Source organism: Corythoichthys intestinalis, chromosome 9 (genome assembly GCF_030265065.1).
Source record: "Corythoichthys intestinalis isolate RoL2023-P3 chromosome 9, ASM3026506v1, whole genome shotgun sequence".
Classification (NCBI taxonomy): domain Eukaryota; kingdom Metazoa; phylum Chordata; class Actinopteri; order Syngnathiformes; family Syngnathidae; genus Corythoichthys; species Corythoichthys intestinalis.
The window spans coordinates 4,817,358-4,844,979 of record NC_080403.1 but is presented as its reverse complement, the minus strand read 5'-3'; the positions used below and the strand labels follow the sequence as shown (position 1 = coordinate 4,844,979).

The following is a 27,622-nucleotide window of genomic DNA, read 5'->3' as shown; positions in this document are numbered from 1 at the left end:
ATAGGAAAGTCAATTACATGCAATGACACTTTTCGGACACCGGGGGGGGCTGGCCCTCCCATAAAATCCATATATATATATGTATATGTATATATATATATATATATATATATATATATATATATATATATATATATATATATATATATATGTATTATACAGTATGTATGCTGTACGTTATAACGAGTAATAGTATTTAACAAATGACTGTTGAAATTAAAGGCGACCAATATAAGGCCGATACAAGGACTTTTTCCAACATCAGCCGTTGGCGGATTAACACAATAAAATCTGTGTAGGCAACTGTGGCTGCAACTGACTGACCCCGGAAGGACCCCGCAGCAGCTTGAAGGCAGGCTGCATCAGGAAGCTTCAGGCTTGCCTGTTTTGTAAATATTGTAAGATTAGTTTTTTTATCTTGCATGACAGAACATGCAATGTTGCTGTAGCTTTTTAACGTGTTTACTGAGTGATCCTTTCACTCTAAATGTAACTCATAGCGTTAGCATTAGCTTTAGCTTGTTCGTTAGTTAGCTAGTTTGGTAGCACTAGACTGAATTAATCCTTTAAGTTTCAGGTCATCATTGTAGATGTGAAGCTGTTGAAGCAATTTTTTAAAAAGTGCCTTTATAATCTACATGCTTTAAAAAAAAAAAAAAAAAAGTATATCGGCTTACAAAATCGGCTTTGGGTAATGGCAATCAGCTGAAATTTTTTTTTAGATATTGGTATCAGCACTTGAACATCCGATATTGGTCGACCTGTAGTTGAAATTTTCAAGTTGGCCGTTGCATCCTCCCATTTTTCTGAAAGCAGCCGTCGGATGAAAAAGTTTGAACAACTCCTGTCATAGAAAACAGTGGATTTTATGACTCGGATGCTAGTGTAAGTAGCATGTACAGTAGCTAAAATTAATAATGTAGAAATGCTGAACATCACCAGGTGTCTTTACACCCTCCTGTTCCCTCTCTTTTACTGGCTGTAGCTGTAATTTCATTGATTTCTTTTTTTTTTTTTTTGCCGACACAACAGTAATTTCTTAATAGCAGATAATGACAATAAAATGTCACTTCAAACATCTCATTGGATATTGTTGTGCGTAAACCTTGGTAAATATCTACAAAAGTTGTTTCCCACCCTCTCTGCCTCACTCCCTCCTTCCTTATCCTTGTCCTCCTCCTCTATGCATTGCCTCTCTTTCAGCGTCTCATAATGCCTGCTCTGCAGTGCGTACGGGAGGGAAAAGCCCAAGTCACAAGCTCCACATTACCTTTGGAGTCACGCAGGTGAGCCACTTGCAGCAGAACTAGAAGGATACCACAGAGTACCTGGAACAGGACACACTTTTTCCCCTTGTGAGTACTGTGTGATTGTGCAATGATGACATTACACTTTTTGAATGGCCTTTTTGGTTTTCTTATTTTTTTGTTGTTGTTGCAATTTTCGAATCACAGCTTGTAGTTTGATGCTCTTACCTTATTTCTACCTTTGATAAACTTCAATCTTCCCTACCGTTTCCCCCCCTTGACACTACACATGAGTTATAATTGCTATACATTTGAATAGGGAAACAACCACTATGTATTTGTCTGTTTCTCGGTGTCTCAAATGAAAAATTACAAAGTCAGATGTTTTAATGTGATCTATTTGTTTTCAATGCGATTAGCTGGTGACCAGTCCAAGGCGTATACTGCCTCTTGCTCCAAACTCAGCAAGGATGGACTCCAGTTCACCCATGACCATAATGAAGACAAGCACTATACAGAAAAGACAAATATATATATATATATATATATATATATATATATATATATATATATATATATATATATATATACATATACAGTATATATATTTTTTGCGGAGAGGTGGGGTAGCTGGTGGGAACATGTGGGAAACCGAGACCCTGTGACAACAGACAAAATCTCCCCAGAGAGTAGCAAAAACCCACAATAGTTGCTCAAATGTTTCTCCAGAGTTGGCACTGGCTCATAGTCGTAGCCTGCATAGCTTAAAGGGATCCACGGATAGAAAGACTTCTCAAAAGATAAACATTATTATAAGTTCAAATAATTTGATATTGAAACCCCTGTTGATGTTTTCATTTTTATACAATTTGTAAAATTAGTTTAACTAGTAGGTCGCCATTGTTGTTGGCGTCGCAGGGCAGTGATGTCACATGGTTATGCTGACGGGCTTCCAGAGTATGACTTTAGTGACATAAACATGTCATCTGTTCAAACCTTTCAATTTGAACCCGAAAGGAACATTAATCAGCATTACAGCATTGTCGATATTTCACAAAACGAGCAGCAAAAGAAAAATGAACAGGAAAGACAGGATGAGACGAGACGAGAGTACGACAAAAAAAGTGTGTTCTGCCAAAATGTGCTACACCGGCGAAACGAGACAAGACAAGAAGCGAATTTGATTGAATTGTTTAGATACAAAGAGAACATACCAAAGATGCCTTAATAAAATACTGAGACGTAATAATATCAAATAAGGGTGGTTTAGATTAGCTACGTGACTAATGTGGTCAACAGATCAACAATCTGCTTTAAACCTACCACAAGAAAACACAATAATTAAAAGTATGAGAGGGAAACAAATACAAAAAGTATTTTGAGGCAATGAAAAGGAAATAAAAGACTCAATAAAAACAAAATAATAAGTACTTGCCGCTTTTAACCGATGTGCGCATGTGTTGGATGTCTTGCCGCGTAGAAGGAATTGCAGTAAACCGGTAGTATTTGTCAAGTGACAATGACAATCTACGTCATCCCCCCGAGCGTCCATCGCGCGCTTAAAACATGGCGCCCTCCGTAGCTCAAAATATGTTCTGAATATTAGAGAATTGTAAATCAACGGCAATATCTTGTGTTTCTTATAACTTGTAACTAACACTTGTAGCTTATTGGAGCCTACAAGTCTTTCAGTCCGAGGATCCCTTTAAATTTCCTATTTTTTGTGTCTTCAGGCTTAACGACTTAAAAAAATAATAATTAAATAAAAATAAAACATTGCTTATGAACAATTTCCCACCACTGTGTTAGTTGCTAGCTTGTGCTAATAAGGCTAATATGGTGTTTAATTAGTATGTAGCTGACTGACAGTGCTAATAGCCTACATTAGATTAGTGGTAAATTGGTAAAAGTGTTGAATAACGTTTCCAATAATATTTTGTAGCTTTTAATTTGTACTTTTTAAAGGGTTTTATTATTCTAACTGCATTTTGTAGATAGATTCTTCAGGAGACATTCTTTGAAAATGAAGAATGATATTTAGCCATCATTTCTTAGTGAATAAGACATGCAGAATGGATGGATCTGTGTGGTGTTAGTTTGGTGCTGAACTCGGTTATTAATGAGTTCTATTAAGTGCTATTCGAGGGCATCAGAAAACAGTTTGAACAGTTTGCAATGATTTTAAACTCTTAGAAATACGAGACTGGCTACTTTCAGGCAGGTCTCCACTATGGGTTCAACACTGAAATGGAACCAGGAGTTATGTCATCCACCATCACCCATAGAGAATTTAGGCTCAATTGGAAAGTTATTGATCATGGAAAATAGTCAAGTGTCCCCAGTGTCACACTTTGGAGAACACAAATGATGATTTTGCATCAGCTGAAATAGAGGCTCACCTTAGAATTGATGTTTTACCTCAATTTGTTGTTGGGTTGATCAGGTTTTTTCTTAAAACATCTTAAAAGTACCTTCCAAATGAGCACACAGTACACTACGTAAATGACTGAATTCTCCTTATTCTCACCACATTTAAGGGAAATAGGACCAAAAAGAGTTTCACACTAAATTTGAAGTGGTCAAAATGAGTTAAGCAACTTAGCTTGTGGACATTTACCTGAAATGGTTGGAGCTCAGACTTTGTACATTTCCAATATTCCCAGTTGTGTTGAATGCAGCATAGACTAATCCTACTTAACACATTTCCTGGAAACTTGTGGATCATTTCATTTAATCCTTTTGGTTCATGTTGTGAACTCTTTGTAATATGTTTTTGAATATATTGAGGATAAGCAGTATACAGTAAATGAATGTTCTGCTTCATTCCAAAGATTGGGATGGCTGGTGGTTGTTGTAGAGCAGTGCTTCTCACTTTCTGTCGCCATTGTAAATAGTATCATTTGTCTATAAAAATATTATAAGCACACCTCTGCATGACATTGTTCCCTTGTTAACATTAAAGAAAAAATATAGATCAACTTACAATAAACTATAACTTTATTAACAGCCATATTAACACTGTTTTTGCTTGTAACAGAAAAGACTTAAAGCGCATCAATTTGCCTGAAAGCAAAAAACAAAAAACAACCATAAACTCAAAGGCACATTTTTTGACTATTTGATACTGAAAAATAAAATTTCATGAAATCAATAAATGACAATAACTTCAAATTGATCAGCAACACTGTCTCAGCGCACAACATGCCAAACAAAATTAATATAACAAAAACAAGTGTCATTTTTTGCAGCACATGTTTTGTCCAGCCTGACCGAAACCATGTCTAATACTGTGCGCAGTATCAGCTCCTCTGCTATGGTATGTTTTTTTTGTTTTTTGTTTTTTTGCACTGAGCAACTTGGGATGCTACCTTCTATGATTCTAACAGTGCTCGGTGGTTTACTGATGTAGCACTCAGAAAGCAGAATAATTGTTGGCAATATTCGGCAGCTTTTCGCTGAAAAAAATTTGAGCGGCTTATCAATGTGATCGGGGGCTAATGTCTTTAAGTGATGTCTTAATTGATTTGGCATCCTGCTAGCGATGTCCCGATCGATCGGGTCCGATCACGTCATTTTCAAAGTATCGGAATCGGCAAAAAAATATCGGCCATTCCTTTTTTTAATATATATATATATTTTAATTAAATCATTTTCTAATTGTATTTAACGTTACAGACATAATATGTTACACTTATCCAGAGTCTTTAGTTTAGGCTTAAGGTAGGGTTATCAAATTTATCCCAAAACCGGCGGTAATTAATTTTTTAAAAAATGTATCACGTTAAAATATTTAACGCAATTAATGCATGCACTGCACGACCCATTCACGTATTGTCGCGCTCCATCTGTAATGGTGCCGTTTAGCCTATATAGAGAGCTAAAAGGCAGCGTAGAATGAGTAGAGTGAATTTTGGCAGCCATTGGAGCCTTATTTTAATTGGCTAAAGCCTTACAATCCCTCTCCCTACGATTAGAAATATCATGGGAAGCAATGTGGGGAAGCAAGGTAGCAATTGATCTTTTTTTTAACACCTTATGTTACTTCCCAACGCAGAGAAGATATTGGTAGCACTACGCACAGTCATGGTTCCACTTCCCATCATGCATTTGGGCATGGCCTTCAGTATCATTTACTAAAGCTCAACAAATACACTAGATGGCAATATTTAGTCACAATATACAAAGTCACAAGTCTTTCTATCAGTGGATCCCTCTCACAGAAAGAATGTTAATAATGTAAATGCCATCTTGAGGATTTATTGTCATAATAAACAAATACAGTACTTATGTACTGTATGTTGAATGTATATATTCGTCCGAGTTTTATTCATTTTTTTCTTAATGCATTGCCAAAATGTATATGATCGGGAAAAATTATCGGGAATAATTGGAATTGAATCGGGAGCAAAAAAAAGCAATCGGATCGGGAAATATCGGGATCGGCAGATACTCAAACTAAACCGATCGGGATCGGATCGGGAGCAAAAAAAACATGATCGGAACAACCCTACTTCCTGCTGTCCGCTGCAAACATTTTTAGACACAGTAAACAGACTGGTCTTTCCTCATCTCCCACTATATTATAAGTCATAGCCAAAAGCCAAACGCTACATAATCTTCGTCATATCTTATGCTGCATTTGAGGGAGGTGGGAAGTCGGACTTATCCCACTTGGATGGTAGCAGTTGTGACCTCAAAGCGCTCAAAGCGAATGTAAACAGCAAAGATGGCTGATCGCGAAAAGTTGTTTTTTATTTTGGCCATAGAGAACAGGATATCCTCATGCAAGGTCAGTAAAAATCATATTGTGTCACGTGAAGTCGTGTTGAGCAGCTAAATTAATTTAATAATAGATAAGATATATTTGTATAATTTGCTTTATTTCTACTTATACCTCACAAATCATCGGATAACTTCATGCAAATAGAATAGAATAGAATAGAATAGAATAGAATAGAATAGAATAGAATAGAATAGAATAGAATAGAATAGAATAGAATAGCCCTTTATTGTCATTATACAGTCGTACAATGAAATTGTGGTGCATCTCCCTTTACAGTGCAGGACAAGTAAAAAAAAATCTCGAATTGACTTGCAAGTATAAAAGTATAAAATCTACCGTATTTTTCGGACTATAAGTCGCAACGGTGTATTAGCCGCATTTGTGGGGGAAATTTATTTGATAAAATCTGACACCAAGAACAGACATGTAATCTTGAAAGGCAACTCTTTGCCCAAGATGAGCTTTTTTTGTTTTCTTTATTTCAGAAAGAGTAACCTCATTTCGCCAGTTCCTTACACGTTTCTCGCTAACTGCAAACATTCTTCATGCTGCTCGAAGCTGCTTTTTAAAGACATATTTCACTAGTTGCAACTTGTTATCTGCAGAATAGGATTTTCTTTTCAGTGCCATTTTGTTCAGCCCTTCTGAGTTGTTTTTATTTGTATTTATAAATTACCGTCAAAGCTGAAACACAGGCAGTGAGCGCAATCTTGCAGTTTAGTGTGAAAATAACGTTTGAAATGATATAATAATGTGTTAATAAATTCACACATAAGTCGCTCCAGAGTATAAGTCGCATCCCCAGCCAAACAATGAAAAACACTGCAACTAATAGTCTGAAAAATACGGTAAATAAATATAAAATGTGTATGTGGTAGTCCTATGTTCAGGCAGTGCAAATAATCGAAGTGAAGTAGCAGCGGTTGACAGTCAAGGCATTGGAATATTGCACGTAAATAGCATATCTTTACGCAGTGTCACAAAAAAATCATGTAGTGTTACAGGTAGTTGTGTTGAATAACTAAATTAATTTAATATTAAATGGATGATGGATGGATGGAGGGGATGGATGGATAGATACAGATATGGTCAGCTTACAGTTCGAGTGGCGTTCCATATTTACCTGGTCGGAGGTTTGAAAACGCCGACTTCCCACCGTCCTCGAATGCAGCATTAGTTCTTCACATCTCCAGTGCTCTTTGCTGTGTGCTCTTGTTTGGTTCGAAAATACTGCGCACACTCTGAAAATGAACGCGCCACTGCCAGCCACTGAGTGGATGTGCAATTACATTTGAATCCTCCTACGGCAAAAAAGTATTTTCCCGAGGTCACATGTGCCACCCTGGGGGGGAGAGGGGGTTAGGGCGCGGCCCACTATTTGAGAAGTACTGCCCTAACCCATATGAACTGTAGTAGGTAGTGATTATTCTCTTCCAACCTACTCTGTTAAATTGAATTGGACATCTATGGCTGTCAATGTTAATGAATGTCATATTTCCTCGTCTTAGCGTCAGGATACTTCATAGAGCCTGGTCTTTGCTGTGTGCTCTTGTTTAATGCAAAAATACTGCACACACTAAAAATGAGAGCGCCACTGCCACCCACTGAGTGGATGTCCAATTACACGCTATTCTAGTACGGCAAAAAAAAGTATGTTCCGCGAGGTTGCATGCACTTCCCCTCCCCCCAGGCATTGCTCCCCTCTATTTGAGAAGTACTGTTGTAGAGAGGTGTAAAGGACTTCTGATGGCTTTTATGTACCCGTGGTAACATTCATACACGGCTTACTCCATATCGATCACCCTTATTATTATTATTTTCTACTAGTGGTCTTCCTTATTACGTCATGCTGCACTGATGGTTGATTCTTACCAGCTATCAATGAACAATGCCAAAGTTAATGTCTGAATGTCTACAATGTTTGCATTGTAAAGTAATTTTAATTGCCTTTTTAAGGCAGAGGGTTTAGATCTAGGGATGTTGTCATTTACGTATTTTGCCAACTCTGGATGCGTAAGGCCCATTGAATACTTGCTCTGATTAAGGGCAATGTAAATAAATGTGATCTAACTAATCGAAAATGCCTTTGGCACCTGAATTTTGATGAGTTTTTGGAGGCAAGATATTAGAATATCGTATTTCTTGGCAAATTATCAGACTATGGCAAACAAAAAAGTGTGGTCCTTTTGAAATAGCAACTGAAAACAGTGGACTTCCAATTTGTTTAACATATTGGGTTCAATAAAGTTGTTTCTGTGTCCTGTCATGAAGTTGTACTATCATAAAAAAATGTGTGGTTAAAATAGGGAATATCCCATTTAAAGTATGTCTTGTTGCCCTGTGTGCTCGCAGGCTGCAGTAACCGATAAGTTGATTAAAGTACAATCAGCATTCACTCCTTTTATTAGTAATGTATAAGCAACTTGGCATTTTCTTAACGTGCGTTTGAAGGAGTGAACGGAAAAATGCTGTTCACTCAGTGGAAATTGCCCCTGAGAGCAAATAACTTGACCATGCTAATGCTGCGTCCACACAGCGACCATTAAAGATACAATCAACGACCCCATGCACTCACTGCACCGTGCTGCAGGCCCGTTGAAGAAGCCAAAATGAATGCCCACCCCCCCGGCGAGGCGTCCGCTCTAGGTGGACTACCTCTATGCTGCCTGACTTGCAGAGTGATTTTAAAATAGTGCTTTGCATGCGAGTTGATTCGGTTCACTCCTTGTTAATTTGTTGCGCTGATGACTACAGCGGCAAAAAGTACAGTATAAAGGGGCTGGTGTTGAATTATACGTAAATGACGGTAATATTCATGTAATTCCTGCTCATTGCTGGCGTCCCTAGGTACAGTGCTCAAGATAAGGTCACAGAAAATACGTTAAAATAGTGCAAAATGTACGGTATACTACGTAGCGCCTAAAGGGACATCAACAGAAATAAAAGAAATTTAAACCATCTGGTGTGCACCAGATAGTGTATGATGCGCACTAGTAACTATGAAACAATCTGGTAAACATTAGCATTATATGGCATTTAAGCTAGCGGACCTTTGCTATGCAAGGTAGCCAATTGTTCTTTTGTAAGATCCTCATTTATTTATTTTTTTGTATCGTTTGAGGCTAAGCTCAGGCGTGCATCAAACACTGGCAATTTTTGCATGCTAAAAATGATTATAGAGTGATCCCTCTTTTTTTGTGGTTAATGGGGACCAGAACCCGCCGCGATAAGTGAAAAACCGCGAAGCAGCGCCCCCCCCATTTTTTTTTTTTTTTTTTTTTGTGTTCAATGTATTTATTCACATTTGTCATTGGAAAGAGATACATATAAGACATATTTTTCACCTTTTTTCCCAAAATATAATTAAAAAAAAAAAACTTTAATGTACATATTCAGTATATTTTAATAAATGTTTTTTTTAGCACTTTAAATTTAATAATTATGATAAATTCTAAACATGTTACCTTCCCACAGAATTATTTTTAAACAAGAAAATAAGTAGACGCCCAATCTGTTTAAAAAAAGTTTAAAAAAATGCTTGCCTTTATTAATTGCTTCCTTGAGTGAGTCCACTCGAATCCGCTCAAACTGCTCACTAACACACAATGAGTTGCCACAGCAACTGTTGAACAAGTTAAACAAGGATTGACGCATGCGGCGCTTTGAAGTTCGAGTCTCTGGCAAGATCTAAGCTTTACTGTCTGTTAATCACCATTTTCTTTAATAGGCAACTCCAGTGCACTGCCTGACGAACAAAGAGCAGGGAGAGGGAGGGAGGCAGGGAGGGAGAGGTAGACTACGCGATCGGCTCAGGACAGATTATCTGTATTTATTTATTTATTTATTTTTTCATTGAAAAAAAAAATCCGTGATGTACTGAGGGCGCGAAGTATCGAGGGATCACTGAACAGGATTTAGTTGAGCTTTACTTCAATCTTGGACTCAACTAGCATCCGATCTAGCCTCAAACGGTATAAAAATAAATAAATAAATGAGCATCTAGGTACAACAAAAGAACAATTGGCTAACTTGCATAGCAAAAATCCGCTAGCTTAAATGCTAATTTCTGGTGGGCATCACATACTATCTGGTGTGCACCAGATGGTTTAAATTTCTTTTATTTCTGTTGATGTCCCTTTAGGGGCTCTATAGTATACTACTACAATATTGTTATTGTTAAGCACTTTGAATTGCCTTGTGTTGAATTGTGCTATATAAATAAATTTGCCTTGCCTTGCCTTATTGTTGTTATGGTGGAGTTCAGGACTGTACATAAGTTTATGTACATATGGACAAATAAACTGTTATCTTCCATCAGTTTGTAAAATTGAAAAAAAAAATATGATAATAAAAAAAGAAGTAATATTGTATATTTACTGTATTTATTTATTTATTATATAGGGTCACGGTGCCTTGGCCAAGTGGTTAGCAGATCTGCCTCACAGTTCTGAGATGAAGGGTTCAAGCCCGGGCTCTGGCCTTCGGCCAGACTGTTCTCCCTGTATTTTTCAAACACTGAGAGAAAAGTCTGGGAACCAGCCCATTAACGGCCTCTCGAGCTGGTACAAAATCAATCGACAAATCAGATTCGTTTATTTGCGTGACGTGTTGTTAACGAGCAACGTCACTCTTGCGCGTCGGAAGTCTTCTCCGCAACAACACAGATGGTGACCACGAGAGCCGAGAATATGTTCCAATCCACGGTAAAATCAGTTTTAAATGACCAAAAACACATCGACACGAGTCATTGACAACAGTCTGTCTCACGCTAGCCATGTTGAATAAACTCCGCTCTCCTCATATGTTTACTTCCGCACGCAAGTCCCTCGTCCTGCCCTCGTCGTTTTACTAACGTCACATCTGCCCGTCGCTGATTGGTCCACTCCTCTGTCTGTTTGCTGTGGCTTGCTCCGCCCTGGAAATTGTATCCGCTGAATGGTGGCCAGACTCAATAGCTGGAACAGCGGTGAGTCTGGTGTACCAGGCAGCCGGCCTTCCTGTGTGGAATTTGCATGTTCTCCCCTTGCCTGCATGGGTTTCCTCCCACATCCCAAAAAATGCGTTCTAGGCTGATTGAACACTCTAAATTGTCTGTAGGTATGAGTGTGGAATGGTTGTTTGTCTCATTGTGCCCCGTGATTGGCTGTAAACCAATTCATGGTTTACCCCACTAATTGCCCGTAGGTAGCTGGGATAGGCTCCAGCACCTCTGCAACCCTCATGAGGATAAGCGGCATGGAAAATGAATGAATGAATTAATATATGTATTTATTATATGGTAAATATTATATTATATATTTATAATAATATTATTATTAGGGCTGTCCAACGATTAAAATTTTTAATCGCATTAATTACAGCTTAAAAATTAATCAATCGTAATTAATCGCAATTAATCGCAATTAAAACCATCTATAAAATATGCCATATTTTTCTGTACGTTGGGGTTACGTTCGTATTCGTGGTACACTTCATTTTTGTGATTGCATTTGTGTTTGGACTTTGCCATTTTGTGTTTTACCTATATATATATATATATATATATATATATATATATATATATATTCTGTAAAATAAATTGTTGGAATGGAAAGATAAGACACAAGATGGATATATACATTCAACATACGGTAAATAAGGACAGTAGTGGGCATTTCACTCTACTGTCATTTAAATCTGTCTATGCTGTCCTCACTCCGAAGCGTCTACTTTTTCCAAAGCTAGACAGCTAGTGAACGACGCCATAATAATCAGACTTCTTCCTTTTTCATCTGATTTATTAATAAAATGGCCTCAAACCATTGTACTCTTTAGACCGTCGTAAAACTACAAAAAAAGTACACAAGCATTGCATTCGCAACAACGTTAGCTTAGCACGCTATACAGGTTCTCTAAACATAAACAAAAAGCGTCTCATACAAAACATATAACATTTCGCTTACTAACATAATATGTAAATTTTTTACAACAAATCTTGTCCAAGGATCATATAAGCACAACATTACAACGTAGGCGTAGGCCCGAGACGTCGTGCAGCCATATTGAACTGGCAAGAAAACAATAAACCATGTTTAAAAGCGACCACAAGAGTTCGCTGTTAGACAGCACAAAAAGCCTTGCTGTAAAACTTACCAAAAGGCAGAATACTGTCTGAGTGGGACATGTGCGTTAATTGCGTCAAATATTTTAACGTGATTAATTTAAAAAATTAATTACCGCCCGTTAACGCGATAATTTTGACAGCCCTAATTATTATATTATTATAGTTACTTTTTATAATATTTAAGGGTTTGTATTGTTTGATTGAAAATGGTCGAAATATCTTTTTTTTCAAGCTCTTCTAACTGATCTTGTTTAGCTTGCTCTGGAGACAGTTGGATTCCTCATTCATATGAATTACGTAACTAAGCTTTGTTTTGATTGTGTTGAATTTACATCTAGGAAAATGTTTTGCTCTTATAGGTCTTTGGTAGCATTTACAGTGTATGTATAACGAAGACAGGTATTGATCATTTGATGTGAGGTAAAGCATCAGTAGCTGTGAGTCACCTTGCCAATGTGGCAAGTGCCAAGTAGGCAGGTACCTGCATAAAAAGGTGATGATGTGGTCTCCTAACGCATTTAAAACCCACTCATTTACAGAGGTGTTTGACTCTCATAGCCAATTACAATAAATCGATTAATGTGAAACCTCAACCAGGTCACCCTCATTTGGGAAAAAAATCATTTTGATGGGAGGGCACTTTTAAGAAAGTTATTATTATTCCTTTATTAAATAATTTATTTCCATTCCACAGGTTTTTTTGTAAAGTACTGTCACAAGATCAGTAATAATGAAGAAAAAAATAAAACTGTGTGCTTGTTACGAACTAATAACTAATTTTTTTCTTTGTCAGTGTAGGTGCAGGTATTCCAAAAGGCTCCATTAAAGAAATTTGACTTTTTTTGTTTGTTTGTTTTGTTATGTTGATATATATTTTATTCTTCAAATATTACATTAAATGAATTAGCAACACAAAGGTAATTGCACATTTGATGGAAGCAAGTACAGTACATTAAAAGTAATGTAAAACTATGGCAACACTAATACAGCATAAAAGGAAATGCACACAACGCTGAATAAAATGTTATTTCCTTTCCATTTCCTTCCCGTAAGCCAGTACTACATCCTTATGATTCAAGGGCTTGCATCCTAAACTAAAACTATGACATAAATCTGCCTTAAATGAGCATTTAATGAATTTGATTGAGAGGACAAGTGTTTGTGTTTGTATCGCTGTCACAGTTGCCTGTTCACTAAATGAAACCTTCTTGAACTTGTGTCAGTGACTCTTGCACAGAGATGTCCAGAACTTTTCCATAAAGAAAAAAAAAAAAAAAAAGGCAGAGGGCGCTCATCTTCTCCTAGTTTTCACTCAACTCAATGTAATTTATATATAGAACACTTAGATCAAGGGTTTCTGTTGGTTGTCTCCGGGTACTCATTTTCTCCCACATTCCAAAAACATGTACCGGAACACAAGTTTGATTTAAATTCTCAGAAATCTCTGTAGGTGTGATAGTCTGTATGAAATTATTTTTATTTATTTATTTTTGTTACATGTCCTTTTCAGCTGCTTGACACTGAGAATGGGAATTTGAGTGTCCTAATGATCTGAACAGTTTTAATGTATCACATGAGAGTATGACATACTGCCATTGTGATTATTCAATGTTTTGTTTATTAGGAGAAAGCAGCGAACAGGAAGGCATTATGGGGGGATAAAGTGAAAAAATAGGAGAGAGAGAGACAAAAAAAAGCACAAACAACAAACAATACATTCAACGCCTACACTAACTTTGAATATGTCGGCTTTATCGTTAGCTAGTTGTATTTCCGGTTGACACCATGTGGGGGGCGTGATGACCAAGGAGAAAAAGGAGGGTGGAGAGTCAGAAAGATAAGTGACTGGAAGGGGTGAAGTGTACAAAAATCAGCCATGTGAGGTGTAGAACCCAGTATTTGTGTTAATCCCTGATGAGTGTGGATATGTTGGCATCCTATTCTATCCTGCCTAATCAGTAATCCTGACACCAATTCTCTATTTGAGTGTGTCTAATTGCACCTAGTCATGCGTGAATCCCATCTGACATGTGATAGTCTTGCATACGAGTGGAAATGCCGCGTGGAGCCGCCCCAGGGCTGCGGCCCTTCTCCAGCCAATGGGGGGGGGGGGGGAGTGAGCCAGCCATCCCTCCTCCTGCATCACCAGCATGGGGGCAGCCGTCATCCCTCCGGTATCCAGGCTGGTCCCCTGGACAATCCGCGCCCCCAACAACCGGCCTTCAGGAATGGGACAAGGGGATGTGCCAACGCCATCCACGCCCACCACCGACCGCCCACCCAGCACAACGAGCCACCACTGCAGCCCCCCCAACCGAAATGGCACATCGCAGGACCCCCACGTTGCCACTAAGCCCAGGGCAGGACAGGATCAGGAGGACATGCGATACCAGGCTGACCCACCGGCACCCAGCCAGCGACCCGCGCCGGAGTGCACCAGATTGGTGCAGTGTATGCATTAAAATAGGAGAGCCCGGCTTAGGGGAGTGGGATCGTCACATGGAAGTTCTTCCCAGCCGCATGTCCCACTGCCCCTCGCGAAAGCCCCCTGTGGAGTATTATGTATGTGGTGCGTTAAAAGAGGTGTGGGAATGGCGGGGCCTGCTGTGAGGACCCAGGAGGGGCGCGCAGTATGACACCGGGGCGCACCTCCCCGGTACGTAGTAGAAGGAGACGTGGCCCAGGCCGGGCCGACCCAGGAGGGCACTGTGGGTGCTGCCCCACACGGGCGGCAACCACATTTCAAAAACATGTCCGCAAGGTTGATTTAATTACTCCAAAATCTCTGTAGGTGTGATAGTGTCATACTGACTTCATGGAATGGTAATAGCAAATTGTCTTATATTTTTAGAAAAGCAGGGGATGAGTTATTTACCTACTTAACTAGTTTTACCTTCTTCCTTCACATGGTGATGAAGTGATGCAATTGGCTGGCAACCGTTTCTGTACCCTGTCTCCAGCCCAGCGTTGGCTACGATAGACCCCACTCACATGACGTCACAACCACGCCTCCGCGCCATATTGTCCGTCAGGTCGTCGTGTTTACGCATTACCGCTACGTAAATTCCTCCTATTATGGTGTGTTTTTCTGCTCGTTAACATTAATAATCAATGGTGAAGGCGTGTGTGGCGGATGGTTGCAGTAACAGAGAAGATAGACTGAGAGACTTGAAATTCTACCGTATTCCGAGAGACCCGGAGAGGAGAGCGAGATGGACTGCTGCAATTCGACAAGAAAACTGGGCACCAAACGATCACCACAGATTATGTAGTAGTCATTTTATATCTGGTAAGATTCATTTAATATATATTTAGAGGGTTTTGGGCTGACAACCACAATTTAGATCATTGCGAGGGTAATCGCTGACAACATACAGTTTCAAATTCAAGATGCTTATTTCTTCCACCATCATTACATTTTGAATAATATTTAGCTGGTACGAAGTGAAAGAAGCTGGCCTCGTCTACGGATCATCAGTTAAACAGGTGTGTCCAAACCTTTTGCAAAGGGGGCAAGATTTGGTGTGGTAAAAATGCGGGTGGCTACCTTGGCTGATTTACATAGAACAATATATTTAAACAAATTTTAGCAAGCCCTTCTGTGTGTCACATTTGCTTTATTATTTTTTTTAATTCATAATTTCAACAGTCTCGTCTTTGTGGCGTTGTCTTTCGACACTCGGGCTCTTGCGAAATACTGCTGCTGTGAAATTAAACTAGCTTCAAGTTGCTATAATTTCTCGCTGCGTATCTTCCCTGTAATGTTGTCGTACATGTCAGCGTGTCTTGTTCGGTAATATCATTATCGCGTCACATCGAACTCTTTGAAAACAGCGACTGTCTCTTTGCAAATGTGGCAGACACAGTTGTTGCGTGTTTTAGTGAAGAAATAGTCCAATATCCACCTATCCTTGAAGCGTCGGCCATCGCAGTCAACTTTTTTTTAATTGATTGTCGCCATTTTAGAAAATTGGAAGTAAAGGGTAATGTTGTTTAGAGTGCTGCTCTTAAAGTTTTTTAAACTTTCGTGAGAATAGGCTGATTTTGTGTGGACAAGATAGTTATAGATATCAGGGTAGCAGATGTCAGGCAGAGAGGGCAAAGATAGCGGGTCGAAAAATATCGATTTAGGCATCAAATATGGATCTGGCGAATGGATAGACTGAAGCTTTTCCACATAACGCCTTTTATGCAACGCATCCAATGAGTTTACAGCGTCTGAAAGCACCGGGGCTTCCATGAATTGCACTATAAATTGCACGACAAATTGAAACCATTGAGAATACGGATAAACAATGACGGACAATATGGTGGCCGGATACAGCGACACGTCATTCTGTGACATTGGTGAGTAGGGTCTATAGCCCCCTCGCAGCCCTGTGAGGAGGAGCGGTACTGAAGCTGGATGAATAAATGAATGCCTGTAGGAAAAAGAACAAAGAATGTGTAGTTATAATAGTTATAATAAAGTATATATTGTAGTTTTTTTTTTCTTTTTTTTTACTCTATGGTTATTAAATACATTTATGGCGGGAAACACAGACAAGGCTGAAACAGAAGTTTCTGCTCTTGCACCCCTCTTTAATATAAACTGCTGTATTTTAAGCCAAAAGAACTGTTGTGTTTGATAGAAACAATATGTCTATATGCTGCCATAGCAAATTCATGGCACATTAAGACCCCAAACTATTTTAATTTGTCCGTTTTACCCTGGATACCCCAGTTTACAGACAACCGCTTTTTTTTTCAACCTAGCCATAAAAACAAGGGAAGAAATTAAATTTATTATTCAAAATGTCCGTAATTTTTGCCTTAGAATCATTAATTGATGTCTAATATTTCGTAAAAAAAAAAAAAAAAAAAAAAAAAAAAAAAACTGAAAAACTTTTTAAAATTCTGCACTATTACATATTACTACAATATTTTAAACTTTTACACAAATTACGTTACAATGAAAAAAATGGTGTCTGTAAATGAGTCACGGATATGTACCTCATAATTATCTTTTAATTGTATTTTTTTTTTTTTTTTACTGTCGCATTTTCCCCGTTATTTGAGATGATAAATAATCGATCCAAACAAAGAAAAGTTGAAAAAAAAAGGGTAAATATATGAAAAAGAAAATCTCGACCACTCCTTGATGTCTGCGATTTCTGCATCGCGACTCTTGTTATATTACCATGTTTTACCTTTAAAATTCCCCCAAAATCCAGCTGTGGCCATTCACAGCTGTGTCTTGACACTCGTTGATACATGCTACATGGATTTTTTGGATCGAAAAGAGGTAAGTACGCGATGATAGCTCGTTAAAATCGTGGCGTCTTTAATTCTGCTCTCTCATGCTCTTACCTCCAGTTAGGGTTTTGCTGTTTAAAAAAAAAATGTTTTTCTAAACTGCCCTCCTATTCAAAAATATTCTCCCCCCAGAAAATTTAGATTTTAAGCTTTCCAATGATGTATCACACATGCATATAGGACAATTTTGAAATTTGGCCAAATTGGGGGTCCCAGACAAAACTTCAAGTCACCTGAGTGTTTGCCGCCATATATATTTTTGTTGACACTATTGCACTTGTCTACTGCACATTACAGCTGGACAAATTGGATGTCCTGCATATTGACAGTTATATGTTTTGTTGAATAAGCTTGGTAAATGTCCTGTCCTTGCTGCAGCCCATGCACTGCTAACTGTATTGCCCCTTAGGGATAAAAGTGTTATCTGAACTGAACTAAAAATGGCTATTGAAGGGAGTTTTAAGCATGGAGGGAGAGGTCATTCCATTCTTTGGGGCCATTAACAGAAAATGCTCAAACCAGGAGCAGCTGGACAGCTGACCTGATGTACTAGGCAGGGGCATAAGGATAGAGCAACTCTGCAAGGTTAGGCAGGACAAGACCTTTTCAATATTTGAGGACAAAAATTGGTAGTTTAAAATGAAAACTAAAGTGTTTTTGAAATAGACTAAATCCAGTTCACTGGACTTTAAGTTAACATTATTTTAATGTGTTTGAGATGTCTGTATACCACCATATCAGACGTGTGATAGATTACCACTCAACACAAACCTATTGTGCATAAATAAATCAGTTAACTCAGTGGTTCCGAACCTTTTTTGCACCACGCACCGGTGTGATGTGGGCCTTATTTTCACGGACTGGCAATGTGTAGTAGAAAATTACAAATATAAGTATAAAATAAAATGGCGGGGCTAAAAACAAACATAAGTGCAGGGAAAATATAACTTGTAGCGGATGAATGTTGTTGAGTCTCGCTAACTCGTTTAGTAGACGTGTTGCCGATGTTCATGCACGGCTCTCGAATGTCTGTAGTGTCTGTGCCGGAAGCGCGCACGGCAAAATATAATATCCCCCCGGAACACAACATGCCCCACATAAGTTCCCTAGGTGAATTCTGTAATAATGTAGTGGTCACTACAAACTCACCATACAAATCAACCTTATTTTTTAACAGCGGCCTCTCCAGAAAGTTCTCTTAATAGTTCTTATCCATCGTTAAATGTTCCTTGGCTATAGACCCTACCCACCGACGTCACAAAACCACGTGCTCGCTGTATGGTTCCGCCCACTTGTCCGTCATTTTGTCTCTGTATTAGCATTGGTTTCAATTGATCGAGGAATTTAAAATGCATTTCATGGAAGACCCGGTGCTTTCTGATGCCGTAAACTCACTGGATGTGTTGCATAAAAGGCGTTATGTGGAAAAGCTTCGTTCTATACAGTCGCCAGATCCATATTTGATGCCCAAATCGATGTTTTTCGACCCACTGTCTTCGCCCTGTCTGCCTGACATCTGCTACACTGATATTTACAATTATCTTGTCCACACAAAATCAGCCTATTCTCACGAAAATTTGAAAAACTTCAAGAGCTTGGAGGCTTATAAATACTTCGTTGCTGGTTGGGTGAAACAGGTCCTCGTCCACGAAAATTCGGCAGGAATCTATCTTGTGCTTGGAAAGGTGAGTTACGAAATTTTCAATTCAAAATCTTTTGTTATTGCTAACATCCACTGTCAAGTCTAATGTATTTCATGTTGTTTGTCAATGGAGTTAAGGCTTTTAATGTTTATATGGTTTAGCGATAGCACTCTCACTACATACATACGTGTATGTTGTCGGCGATTAGCCTAGCAATGATCTTAATTGTGGTTATTTGTCAGCCCAAAACCCTCTAAGTATATCTTAAATGCATCTTACCGGATATAAAATGACTACTACATAGTCTGTGGTGATTTTTTGGTGCCCAGTTTTCACGGATCCCTCGGAATACGGTAAAACTTCAAGTCTCTCCTTCCATCTTCTCTGTTAGTGCAACCAACAGCCACACACGCCTTCACCATTTTGATTATTAATGTTAAGGAGCAGAAAAACACGCCGTAAATAGGAGGAATGTACGTAGCCGTAACAGGTTAACACTATGTTTTGACGGACAATTGGGCGGGAGAGCGGAGTTGTGACGTCACGTGGGTAGGGTCTATAGCAATACGGTTCTCTATGAGGTATGTTGCTTTCAGTGCATTTTCATTTGCGGCCTCGTTTGCTTGCTTTTAGCCACATATTATGCATAGTGGACTTGATTGTAAGCTCCACTTCTGGCTCAGCAGGTGACCTTTTCCCTGTAAAAAATTTCGCCACTTGCAGCATACAGCCAACAGCAGCTAACGTTATTGTTTACATTGACTGACGCATGGCTGCTATAGGTGAGCAAACACCTCAGTAATGATGGCCAACCACTAGAGGCCAACGTACACCAATCTCCGGTACTGGTCCGCAGCCCAGTGGGTGGTTGGAGATCACTCTGAGTTAACACATTTAGTGCCATTGATGGTGATACAGTATACATCCAAACCATTTAGAGTAGGAGGGGGCAGAGGTTGGTAGTTTAGCCAAAACTTACTTCAAAATAATATTCATTCATTCATTTTCCGAGTCGCTTATTCTCACGAGGGTCACAGGTGAGCTGGCGCCAATCCCAGCTAACTATGGGCAGTAGGCGGGATACACCCTGAATCGGTTGCCAGCCAATCGTTGGGCACAACAAGACAAACAATTATTCGCACACACACTCCATACCTACCCAAAATAATATTACTCAAGAAAAGTAAAAGTAGTCATCCAAAAAATGTACTCTAGTACAAGTAAAAATATATTTGGTAAAATAATACTCATGTAATGATTAACATTGTGAACTCATGTAATGAGTAACATTGTGAGTAACTTCTTAAGACGTTTGACTTTTTCAAACAATGTTTTTTTTCTCAGCACAAAGTTATCCATATGAACTCCTATTATTATACTGTACTGTAACATATTTCATAACCACATAAGCCAAAGAACCCCCCCCCAAAAAACAAACATAGAATTCCGTTGAGAAAAAAAAAAAGAAAATCTACAGAAATTAAGCATTATCTGTTCAAAGAGTATGAGTGCTCTCTAGTGGAGAAAACATTTTTCCTACTAAGAAACTAAACTTTTCTCAATTGCTTTGATACCTTTCTCAGATCAGAATTGAAATTCTCAGAACTACTTGTTCAATCCTTGCAACATTGTATCACTAGTGCACATTAAAAAAGCAGTTTCTCATTTCTTTGAGCAAGTTGCAGATGTTTTTGTGCATCAATGCAAATGATTTTGTACAACTCTCTGCTGTTTCCTACATTATCAGTTGCATCTGTCATGATGGTCAAAATGGATGATCATGGGTCTCTATTGAAAAGTCTCACCACCCACAACATTTAGTCATTCCGTCATTGCATAAGTCTTTACATGCAAAATGCATTAACATGTTGTTAGAATATGTAAACATGTGTGTGCTTATTTCTAAGCATTTCCGTTACTTATTTTACGCAACTTATTTTAACCTGCCAAAATCTGTGATAGTTTGGGACAATGTGGGTTTTCACCAATCCAACATAATGAGGGAATAGTTTGCAACCCACAACAGAATGGCAATGGAGTTCCTCCCATCATGCTCCTAATTCCTCAATCCCATAGAAGAATTTTTCTCCACATGGCGATGGCCAGTGTATGATCACCAGCCTCACACTCAGATGACTCTTCTGGATGCCATGAATGCAGCATGCAGTGACATCATAGCAGATGCCTGCACAGGCTGGAAAAGGCATTCAAGAAGATTCTTCCCACGTCGTATAGCAAGAGAGGACATCCATTGTGACGTGGATGGAAATTTGTGGCCCAACAAGGAGGAATGTCAAGATGTGTAGAAAGAATGGGGAAAAAATCCCTACATGTAGCACTCAGTTTGGTCGTGCCAATTGTCTTATGTTCACATTTCAAATTTTGCTTTTGTTTTTTTTCTTTGTGATGCTGTCTTTTGCTTTCTGTATCACAGTGACATGATCTGTCAAGAAATTGTAAAAACAGTAAAAGCTGAAAAACTGAATCTTGTTCAGTCTCTTGCAATGAATCTCTCACACACAAAGGTGTAATTTGCAATTTTCATCAAAATTTACGTGCACCATCTTCAGCATTCGAGCCTTCCGCCAGAGTAACTGTTCAATTGAGAGCATGACTAAGCAATTTGACTGTCTCGTCTGTACACAATGTAACAAGAACTTGTCATTCTGACAGCACTGACTTGTTCATTAACATGGAAATTTAATTTTGAGCGACCGACTGAGTATGTTGCACAAAAAAATGGCTTTTGCAGTTAATCCATGTTGTTTTGCTACTTGTGTGACATGTTATGAGGAGTGAACAAGTAATTTTGAGAATTTCAATTCTGATCTGAGAAACGTACAAAAGCAATTGAGAAAAACTGTAAAATCCAGGCTTTCGAGTCATTTTGACAGTGGCGCTCTATGTCAAATACCGTATTGGCCCGAAAATAAGAATTTTTTTTTTGCATTGAAATAAGACTGAAAAAGTGTTGGTCATCTTGTATGCGTGGTCTAGACATTATACCCATTCATGACGCTAAATGGCGCCAGATATCATTGAAGCGATGTTCTGTCATGACAGATCTCAGCTCCTCTCAAGTTTAACCAGTTTGCATTATTTTATTGCAATATTTTTCCTTATTCAGATTTGTTTTAAGACTACAGTTACAGTTAGACTTCACTTGGATGGTTAATGAAGTTATTGCAATTTTGTTGTTTTTTTCACAATAAATTGGTTTATTTACATTTCAAAAACCAGACGCCAATCATTTACGAATGTGATTGCACTTTAGTTTACATATTTAAATGTTCAGATATTAAGATTTGAATGAGACAAAATAACATGCTTTTTCTCTCAAATATATTGTTATAATCATTTGTTTCAGATGTACTGCAATTATTTTCTGTAAAAAAATTAATTTGGTGTTCAAAAAGTCTTTTTTCAAACTTGAGTCTTGAAAAAGAGGGGGTCGTCTTATAATTAGGGCCATCTTATATTCGGACCAATACGGGAAGTAATTTCTTACGGTTCTTTAACGACGCCACGTGATTGAACGGGCCGGCGTGATCATAGAACGGCAAGCTTGAGTCTGATTGGTATATTAGAGTCGTGAGTATTATAGAGACGTCTCATTGGTGAAACTGGTTGAGCCACTGTTGGCGTCTCTAGCAAAAAAAAAAAAAAAAAAAAATTTACTGTATTTAGAATAAAGAGGAAAACCGTAACTACTAGTGTAGCCCACAGTAGCCGAGTAAGGGTAGCGTTTCTTCTGCACAAATCCACTTAAGTAAATGTATGTCTTTGTAATACTATTCTTAGAAGCACATTTTTCTCAAGAGTTACTCAAGTAAATGTAACACTTTATTAACCACCGCTGGGAAGTTCAGTGAAATAGAATGAGCAGCAACACAAGCATAGCCTTCATGATAACTGACTGGATGTGAATGATCATGTTTCAGTGCCATTGACAGCGATGGACTTCCAATCCACTTGATAATCCAATCTCAAGGTGCAATTATTATTAGAAACACATAAATTATTGCCACCGATTTAAAAATCTATAATATTTAGTACATGTTCTGACCTACGGAGGGCCCTATGTTTTATGCATGCAATGGAGGCTCGGGGTGATGACGTAGATTGTCCCTGTCACTAGACGAACACTACCGGGTTACTCCAATTCCTTCTACGCGGTGAGACGTTCAACATGCGCATATTGGTTAAAAGAAGCGATAACTCACTATTTGTGTTTTTATTGAGTCTTTCATGACTTTTTCATTGCCTCAAAATACTTTTTGCATGTGTTTCCCTCTCATACTTTTAAGCATTGTGTTTTTTTTGGTAGCTTTAAAGCAGATTGTTGATCTGTTGACCATATTAGTCACGTGGCATATTTAAACCACCCTTATTTGATTTTACAATGTTTAAGTATTTTCTTATGGCATTTTTAGTATGTTTGTCTGTATGCACCTAAACAAAACAAGCTGAAAGCGCACTTTAGTACTTTGGGTGTCATATTTGCCTCTTGTAGGACGCTTCGTTGGTGTAGCACTTTGGCAGAACACAGTTTTGTTTTTTCTACTCTCGTCTTGTCTCATCCCGTCTTTCTTGTTCATTTTGCTTTCTAATGCTCGTTTTGTGAACTATCGACAGTGCTGTCATGCTCATTAATATTCCTCTTGGGTTCAAATTGAAAGGGTTGAACAGATGACATGTTCATATTGCTAGAGTCATACTATGGAAGCCCGGCAGCGTGTGACGTCACCGCCCTGCGATGTCAACAACAATGGCGAACTACTAGTTAAACTAATTTTACAAATTATAAAAAAACGAAAACATCAAGAGGGTTTTCAATATCAAATTATTTTAACTCATAATAACGTTGCTCTTTTAAGAACTGAAAGCCTTTTTATTCGTGGATCCCTTTAAAGCGGGTGTTGGCAACCTGTGTTTTAAGAGCCGCATGCGGCTCTGTAGCGCTGCCCCAGTGGCTCCCTGGAGCATTTTCAAAAAGGTTTGAAAATGGAAAAAGATGGGGGAGAAAAATATATTTTTAGTTTTGATATGGATCCCATAGGAGGACAAAAATGACACATTCTTAATGCTTTCCAATGCGGTAAAAATATGTAAAATAAATATTAAATTTAAACATTTTCATCAATGAAGATTTGCGTTATAGCCTGTGACACACGTTTCTATCAGCAGGGCGGGATGCCTGGCAGGTGACTATTGTAAACAAACCGGCGGCCGCGAAGAAAACAAACGTCTGAAAAAAAAAAATAACTGAGGAGAACAAAGGATTCAACGTTTCTTGGACCGAATAATTTGGATTCATTGCCCATGCGGAAGGATCAATTTTTACTCTGTGGCGTAAAGTTGTCAGTGGGAGAAAAAGTGTGATTGCATTACTTCTGAAGAACTTAGAGAAGCTCAAAAATAGATTTAAGTAGTGGATATCATCGCCAAACTCCACTACTGCTGCAAGTTTTGTTGCATCCCAGGAGATAATAAAGCATGGAAAACCGTTCACAGATTGAGAGTACATGAAGGAGACATTCATCAACACATCAGAACGCCTATTTGCAGACTTCAAAAACAAAACCGAGATAATACAGAAAATCAGAAAGACATTCACAGATAAGGGGCATGTCATGCACGTTCCATTTTGTTGTTTTTCGAAACCTTAAAATAAAAATGAGAGCAAAAATCTGATTTCTTTATTCCATTATTCCATTTCTTTAATTTCATTAAAGCAATTAAACAATTAACATTGTAATGACATTAAACTTAAGGTGGCATCATAAAACAGAGTAGTCACGTGGTGCGTTGGATGCAATGCAGGGAAAATAAACATTAAATCATGATGGCTCATTATGTATTTTTAGTCTATTTAGTCATTTTGATAGCAGGCTAATACAATTAATACAGATACATACAGCATGTGTTGCCTTCATTATAAGACATTCATTGTAAGACTAATTTTTTGCGGCTCCAAACATATATATGTATATTTTTTTTGCTCCAATATGGCTCTTTCAACCTTTTGGGTTGCCGACCGCTGCTTTAAAGCAAACAAAACTATTGCTAATATACACCAATATACTGTACAGCATATGAACTGTTAAACTATTCTAGGCACCAAGTTGAGTAAATATTTGCACAGAGCTGATGCTGAGAGTTATTTAGGACCAGTCAGAAGCAGTGTTTGAACAAAATACCCTGTAACCAGCAGGCAAGACAGTGCATATTTACATGAAACTCATGAAGATCACATCCATATCGTTGAGCCAAAATGTGAAACTGTCAATTCAAAGTGGGACCAGGAAAATTTTCTGGGTGTATCCTGCCTCCTGCTCCTTGTTAGCTAGGATAAACACCAGCACCCCCGCGATCCTCGTGAGGATAAGAGGTTCAGATGATGAATGAATATTCATATAACCCCTCTTAAAACCCCTCTTAATGTTTTAGTTTTAATAAAATTTGTAAAATTATTTTAACTAGTAGGTCGCCATTGTTGTTGACATCGGAGGGCGATGACGTCACATGGCCACGCTGCTGGAATTCCATGTCTTTAAATTAAAAAAAAAAAAAAAAAAAAAAAACCTGTGTCACTCTTCAATTATGTAAGGTAGTGATTTAAATACGCCACAAGGTGTCAATGGCAAGTTCTAAATTAATTAGGGAGCAAGCCAATGAGTGTGTTTTGTCCCTTGACTGACGCTGTAGTTTTCCTTAAATCCACCGCCGAGTGTAAGGCAGAGAGAAAGGAGAGTGGACACAGGCGTTCAGATTCGTAGCTCGGACCATGCCATTTATTGGCATAAGCTTCGGCAACTCCTTCACAAACGTACATATCATATAGTGAAAATGCAACAAAAAAAAAAATAAAAATTATATCTCTCAAAAATAATGTTCACAAAAAGAAAAGTGCTTCAATATGTATTAATGAGGCCCTATTCTCACACAGTTAAACAACAATGCAAAAAGAACTGGAATTCACAATCAAAATGGGTATGCAAAATACACATAAAACTTACTCAGACTTTGGTCAAACTCTATTTAAACATTTTAGCAACTCATTTAGCTCAACAAATACACTGGATGGTAATATTTAGTCACAATATACAAACTATGATGCTTGGAGCCATTATCAGGAGTCTTGTTTGTTGTGAAGACAACACTCAAATGACCATAAATCACAGTGGACGCACTAAACAAGAAACTATGGCGTCAGTCGAGGGACTAAACACATCCATTGGCTTGATCGCTTACTAATTTAAAACTCGCCATTGGCACCTTGTGGTGTATTTAAATCAATACCTTACAAAGTTAAAGAGTGACACTGTGAAATGCGGCAGCGTGGCCATGTGACGTGACCGCTCCATGACGTCAACAACAATGGCGAGCTACAAGTTTATTTCTTTTTTCAAAATTTTACAAATTTTATTAAAACAAAAACAGTAAGGCTTTAATATCAAAATATAACTCGTACTAACATATCTTAAGAACTACATGTCTTTCTATCCGTGGTACCCTTAAAGACTACAACATTCATTCATTCATTCATTCATTTTCCATGCCGCTTCATCCTCACGAGGGTCGCGGAGGTGCTGGAGCCCATCCCAGCTACCTATGGGCAGTAGGCAGCGGACACCCTGAACTGGTTGCCAGCCTATCGCAGTGCACAAGGAGACACACAACCATTCACGCACATTCACTACGGACAATTTCGAGCGTTCAGTCAACCTACCATGCATGTTTTTGGGATGTGGGAGGAAACCGGAGTACCCGGAGGAAACCCACGCAGGCACGTGGAGAACATGCAAACTCCACACAGGAAGGCTGAAGCCCGGGATTGAACTCTTGATCTCAGAACTGTGAGGCAGACGTGCTAACCACTCAGCCACCGTGCCGCCGACTACAACATTGTCCGTCTAAATAAATAAATTAAATATAACTGAAAAATCTTTTTTGTCATGGATTGACAAAAAAGAAAATGAATTGTCCACAAGAATCTCTAAAGTGCATCAGTGGGTTGAACAATTTGGAAAGAAAAAATCTAAATCTGCATGATTAAATTATATACCTTGTTTATGATAAGGAATGACAACCTGAAAGAATGTCTGCATGGCCTGCAAAAATATATTTAAATAATACAGACAATAAATAAACAAATACATTTTAATTAATAAATGAAATGCACTAATAAGTATATGGTTTCAAACGTGTAAAGTCACAACATGCTCCAGCCTTCTTTCTTTCTGAAGCAGGCCATTTACAAGAAGAAAAGCATCAGCATGTTTTTTTTTTTTTTTTTTTGGGTGACTGTCAACGCTTTCCTGTGAAACACCGGGAACCTCTCTCTCAAAGTAGCTTTTTAGTCATGTTTTTCTGGTTCTATAGTTTCCAGCAGAGTTGACTACATTTCTCATGGTTTAATTAATGTTAACGGTAGAAAACACATACATACTTCTTGTCACGACTGGACTCAAAGGAAGGACCCAAATGCATAGTTGTCTTGGTTAACAAAAATGATGTATTTATACAATGTTTCTCTCAAGGTGAAAAC

At 38.3% G+C, this 27,622-nt stretch overlaps 1 protein-coding gene across 1 annotated transcript in view; it reads left to right on the top strand.

Moving 5' to 3' along the window:
* The first annotated feature begins 1,338 nt into the window (after window positions 1-1,338).
* Window positions 1,339-27,622, top strand: part of atp2b2 (ATPase plasma membrane Ca2+ transporting 2) — a 329,843-nt gene continuing 303,559 nt past the window's right edge. The window contains exon 1 of the mRNA XM_057845541.1: window positions 1,339-1,355. The gene's annotated coding sequence lies outside the window, so the exon portion shown is untranslated. The remainder of the gene's footprint in view (window positions 1,356-27,622) is intronic.